The sequence below is a fragment of the Cannabis sativa genome, chromosome 1, assembly GCF_029168945.1.
Source record: "Cannabis sativa cultivar Pink pepper isolate KNU-18-1 chromosome 1, ASM2916894v1, whole genome shotgun sequence".
NCBI lineage: Eukaryota > Viridiplantae > Streptophyta > Magnoliopsida > Rosales > Cannabaceae > Cannabis > Cannabis sativa.
The window spans coordinates 41,708,245-41,714,214 of record NC_083601.1 but is presented as its reverse complement, the minus strand read 5'-3'; the positions used below and the strand labels follow the sequence as shown (position 1 = coordinate 41,714,214).

The following is a 5,970-nucleotide window of genomic DNA, read 5'->3' as shown; positions in this document are numbered from 1 at the left end:
TGACATCATTTGTAGTAAAGACCTCTAAATGTGTCTAAATCAAGTTTCAATAGAATCTTGGAACATAAAGATCTTTGCCAATTTTAAAACAAAGCCACTACTATATTGCTTGTTCCTTAAACTTCTAAATGTGAGAACTTATCTTGTCTGTGGATAAGATTTGCTCACAGTTACTGACTTTCTTAGGTTTATTTGTAAACCTTGCAAGAAATTATGAATGTGGAATAACAATCTAAAATAATCCACTATGTGTTAATAATCACATTAACTATATTAGAATGAATTCATACACAATAAATTAAAATTTATTGGTGATAATAAAGTGTGATTTATTTTTCTTAATTATACAGTAAAAACTGTATATGCTAGATGAAGTTATCAGAATAAATTTTCTACTAGTATGGAAGAAATTTATGAATAGTGATGTAATAAAATTACATATATAGTTTTGAGGTTTAAATGAATCATGTTTTTACCAATGAATAAACATGCTTAAATATGAAATCTTATTAAACAAAAATTGCCTGTGGGCTAAATTTTTAATTTAATAAGATTAGATTTAGATGTAGATTATGATAGATTTACACAATTTATGAAAAACTTAAAGTTTAATATTTCTATCTTAATGAAATGTATGAAACACTTAATTATTTATAAATGTTTCAAAATTTTATACTTTATGATAAAATTATTAAATTAAATCTACATAATTTCCTGTGGGATAAATTAAGAGAATTTAATTTAATATATTAATTATGTAAATATAATAAAATCCCTGTAGGGTAAGATTATTATGTTCACATAATTCATGTCTATTATCTGATCTTAATCCACTTAATATATATAATTTTATATAATTAAGGATGATGTGGCTACTCCCTAATTATTTAAAATTATGTGGTTCACTAGACACCAAAGTATAAACTGAAGATTAAAATTTTACTAAATCCAAAATTGCTTGTGGGCTAAATTTTAAATTTAATAAAATTAGATGAACTTTATGATAGATTTAATTAAACAATTAGTTTTGGAAAATGAAGGTTTATTATCTATCTTTAATTAAATTTGTGATAACACTATTAAATTAAATCCCCATAACTCCCTGTGGGGTAAATTAAGAGAACTTAATTTAACATATTATCCTAATTAATTATACAAATATAATAAAATCCCTGTGGGGTAAAATTATTATACCTATATAATTAATTACAAGTTATGTCCATTAAGGTGAATGTTAATTAATATATAATTTTATATAAATAAGGATGCTGTGGCTACTCCCTAATTATATAAAATTATATTTTCACTTTGACATTAGGTATTGGGCTCTACCTAAAAGTAATTTCGTTATTAACATAATAGACAATCACTGAGATTAGTGCTCCTAGTGTGGTCGTCCGAAGATCATTAAAAACCGTTCTAGATATGAGCATTTGTCCCAAATTCATGTTTTCTTATGTCAAACCACAAAATTACTTACATTTTATTCATATTTTATTCATTTTAGGAAGTTTTATGAATATTTTATGAATAATTTTATGAAGTTTTATGAAACTTAATGTGCTAAATAAAATATTCAACCTATCTTAATGTTTGAATATTTCTAAATATATCTAGCACTATAAAAGGAATTTATGTATAACATTTAAATCATACAAATCAAAATTAATTGTACTAAAAATAAATTTGTCAAATAAATACAAATTAAAACAATTATTGTATGATAATAAATTAAATGCTTAATTCCATGATATGTAATTAATTATGCATTTATAACCATATAATATCTTAAATATTTGTACTAATAATTAATTTGTATAAATAAGGTAAATATACAAATTAGTACAATTAATTATATGAAATGAATTAAATCACTACTACAAATTACACTATTCACGTCGGTCAACGCTACTGTTCATAGCGTTGACCGACGTGAATAGTACTCAAATAATTGGGGCGTCTCTTTAAAAATGACACTAATAATATGTTATTTGCGTCTTTTAAAATATGACGCTAAAAACTAAACTGACGAGAATAAGCAGAAAATTTAAAACTTTACGTTTCATTTGCGAGCTTTTAAAAACGACACAAAATAGACTCAACAAAAAGTGAAATCCCTAAAACTATAAAACGCAAAATACTCACGTAAGCCCTCTCTCTCTCGTTCGATTCTCTTAAGATGCTTCAGACGACAGTGAGAACTCACCCTAAAATCCCAAAATCTGTGCCGTTCTAAGCCGCATTCGCCGTCGTTGTGGAAAATCGTCTGTTGGCCGTGTGATTTTCTTCCCCGAGGATCAAATTTGGGGTTGGTCTGCACTTCACTGGAAGAAATTGGAGGCCATTGTTCTTTTCTTCCTGGTTTGAATTTGAGCTCATTTGGTATTTATTTCTGTTTGCCTTTTCATAAATGAATAAATAATGTGTTTTGATTGAATTTCAATATATTATCTCGAGTTTGATTTGTACGGATTTTTAGCTTCCTCGTTCTTTCTTGTGATTTCCTTTTTCTTGGGTTCAACTTCGAGACTGTTCGGACCCAAAACCATTACCAGCAGCTCTGGAATTGAAGAATGATTTTGAAAAGAAGTACAATCAACTCAATGAACAGGTATTTGTTATACGCATGTGGTATATTAGAGTGGTGTTTATTACACGCATACCTGAAACGCACCACCAGCAGCCATTTTTGCTTTCTCTTCTCTAAACCCTTTCTCATGGTAATCTATTTTTGGGTCATTTTTAGGATATGGTATTAATTAACTAAGATATCTTTTTATCGGTCCCAATTAATTTTGATCCCCTTTGCTCACTTTCTCTGACTCCTTTTTCTTTTCTTCAGAAATTAGGGTTTCACTTTTTCTTTGAATTATTATAAAATGAATGAACATTAGTACATTTACAGTGTTTTCCATAGATTTGTTTTGTTATGTAGTCATCCACTTATATATATATTTACATGTTTCACTAAAGTTATCAATTTTATTATGTAGGCTAACACGCATACTATCATTTTGATGCAAACTTCTTAGAACAGAGCAACAAGGACTTTTATGGATTATGATTCGATCAGTCAAGCAATAGATGGTATGTTTTTAGTCAAAGTAGTCTTTGTTCTGGAAAATTGTTACAAGATTTTCAAGGGTAAACACTTAATCTTGAAAACAGTTGTATTGTATCAACCTTTTTTTTTATTGATTTCTTTGTTTTGTCTTAAATAATATGAACCAATCAACTCATCACTGTCCTCTTATTGGATCACAACAAAATGAATGTCATCATCAATATCTAAATTTATGGTAGTCCAAGTTTGATTTGATTTTGTAAATCTCTGCCTACATATTTTGTTCATATTATCATAGATTTATAACTAGTTTTTAGTATATATCTTAGTGAAGATTTACTGTAGATGCTGCTAAGTAATTTGGATTTGGAGTTAAACAACAATCTTAGGGAAAGTGCATTAGTAGCTTTAGTGCAGTTGAATATAGTAATGACTTTTTTTTTTCCCTTCTATCAATTGTCAAGTATATATCTCTCTAAGGCTAATAAATTAAGTTTTCAAGCTTCACCATTGCTCAGATCTCACACAATTTACATACTCTGGTTTATTTTTTGTTTTGAAAAGAAATGGAAACAATTAATTTCTGGTGTTGGCCCATTTTTTTTTTATATATAATTATTGAGTTATTTCTGGTTCTTTTGATTCTATAATGTGTTCCTATAAAAGCATGAAGATTTACAAAATTTGTGTGCACATGAACTGTGTGATGAAATTCCTCAATAAGTATTTGCTTCAAACTGTTTGTGGGTTATATATTCCTCAATAACTTTAACCATTATTTGTCCTCTGTGAGTGTTTGTGCTATCAAAATGTTGAATTTGCTGCATGTATTTATATATTTTTATCATTACTTTCAGGGCAAGGGTTAATTGAGACCGCTATTGTGAGCTAATCATGAGTAGTAAAAGCATAAAATCCGGGCTATTATACTTTCCCAGCTCAATGTTTAGCTTGTGTACTTCTGAACTTGTGCTGCCAGACAGCGTTGAAACTGCGGGGTTCGATAGTTCAGCGTTGCATTTCAGACATACGAAGACACATTTACTTCTATAGAGTTAAGAAGAGCCTGACCAGGCATTATAATGTTAAAGCTGTCTTTTTTTCATTCCTTCTATTTTCTCTTTTCTATTTGAAACTAATGTATAATTGAAATTCTGACTTTGTTGTGTGGTGGAATTGGAGTTAATTACTTACTGTGTTCCATTGGCCATTGTTGCTTTGAGATTGGGAAAACTTATTGATTTTTTACTCATGTAGAGTGATAGTGATGCAAGTGATTCAAGTGGAAACAACAGTTAAAGTAGTAAAAATGACAGAAGAAGAGAATTCAATAGTGAAAACAACAAGAGTAGTAGTAAAATTGATCGAAGCTTGTCAGGAGAACCACCCAAATATTTGGTAAAAAAAAAGTATTTTCGTAATGGATATGGCATTTTTGAACCGACGTAATAAGTTTTTTGTGACAATTTTAAAATGCCATAAACAATTTTGCGTCATTTCTAAACCGACGCAGAAAATAAAATAGAAAAGTACATATTTTGCGTCGGTTTGTAAATGTAGATAATTATTTTTTGCGTCGTTTTAAAAACGACGCTAATAAAAAACTATTTGCGACCACGGTATATACGTCGGTTTTTTGAACCGACGTAAATTCTTTACATGACACTTAAAAACCGTCGGGAATTATACTTTTTGTAGTAGTGAATGCAAAATTAAAGAATGTACTTAATGGCAGGTTATCAATTAATTCAATCCGTAAATTACTTAATTGGTAAACAAATATAATAATTGCGCACTTAATTGTAGAATAATTAAATATTCACATTCTTAAAATATCCCAATTATTATAATTACATGTAAAAATAAAGCATGTAATTTATTTACCAAGTTAAAAACTTTCCATAATAATTTATTACTAAATAACATATAATATATGAAGATATATGTTAAATAAGAATGGAAAGTTTAAAACAAATGTAATTTAATTGAATAAATTAACAAAAATAAGGAAATAAAATAAAATTCCAAAAATAAATCAAAATAATAAAATTTTGAAATTTTCTTAAATTTTTCTTAATTTTCCTTTTTTTTTTTTTTTTTGAAAAAAAAAAAGCTGCCCTGAAAAACGACACCGACAACTAAAATTGATGAAATCAATTTCAAAATGATCTAAATGAAAAAATTAAGCCATTCATATAGATTTCATGCATCGAAAACACGTAAAACAAAGACTTTAAAATCACCCAAAATTTCGGGTCCGATTTTTTTTTTTTTTGGAGATTTCTTTGTTTTTCAAAATGAGTTTTCATGCTTTAGAACAATCTATATTAATATATGAATGTATTGATTCAGAATGTATAATGTATATATAAACATATATATATATATACAGAAAATAAAATAATGTAGCGTATGTATATATATAATCATGAAATGTATATATGTAAATATTTATATATAGCATTTAAGTATATAAACAATATGATATAATGAATATATGAACATATATATATATACAATATATATACCTAATGAAATGAAGAAAATATCTATATATATAAACTGTATATGAATATATATATATAAACTGAATGTATATATAAACAGAATGTATATAAATATATATATAAACTGAATGTATATAGGTATATACGTATGAAAGTGTATATATATAACATGAATATATATATAATATGAATGTATATACGAACCCGAAAACGAATATATAATATATATATATATGAACACCGTATATACGTATATATATATTAAACTCAAGCTAAATCAAGGCAGAGATATATAATCCGCTCTGATACCAACTGTTAGACATTTATTTGTATAGACTAAAACATACATGATTATGAATAAAGTGCGGAATTAATAAATCATATATGCACTATAATTTA

At 26.9% G+C, this 5,970-nt stretch overlaps 1 long non-coding RNA gene across 4 annotated transcripts; it reads left to right on the top strand.

Annotated features, from left to right (window-relative positions):
* The first annotated feature begins 1,983 nt into the window (after positions 1–1,983).
* Positions 1,984–4,286, top strand: LOC133033543 (uncharacterized). 4 transcript variants are annotated; one of them, XR_009685663.1, is made up of 4 exons: positions 1,984–2,361; positions 2,480–2,611; positions 2,994–3,087; positions 3,922–4,286. It is a non-coding gene; the product is annotated as an uncharacterized LOC133033543 (long non-coding RNA). The 4 variants fall into 4 exon arrangements; XR_009685664.1 differs by having other exon boundaries at positions 1,984–2,382; XR_009685662.1 differs by having other exon boundaries at positions 1,990–2,382; positions 2,529–2,611.
* Positions 4,287–5,970: the final 1,684 nt, after the last annotated feature.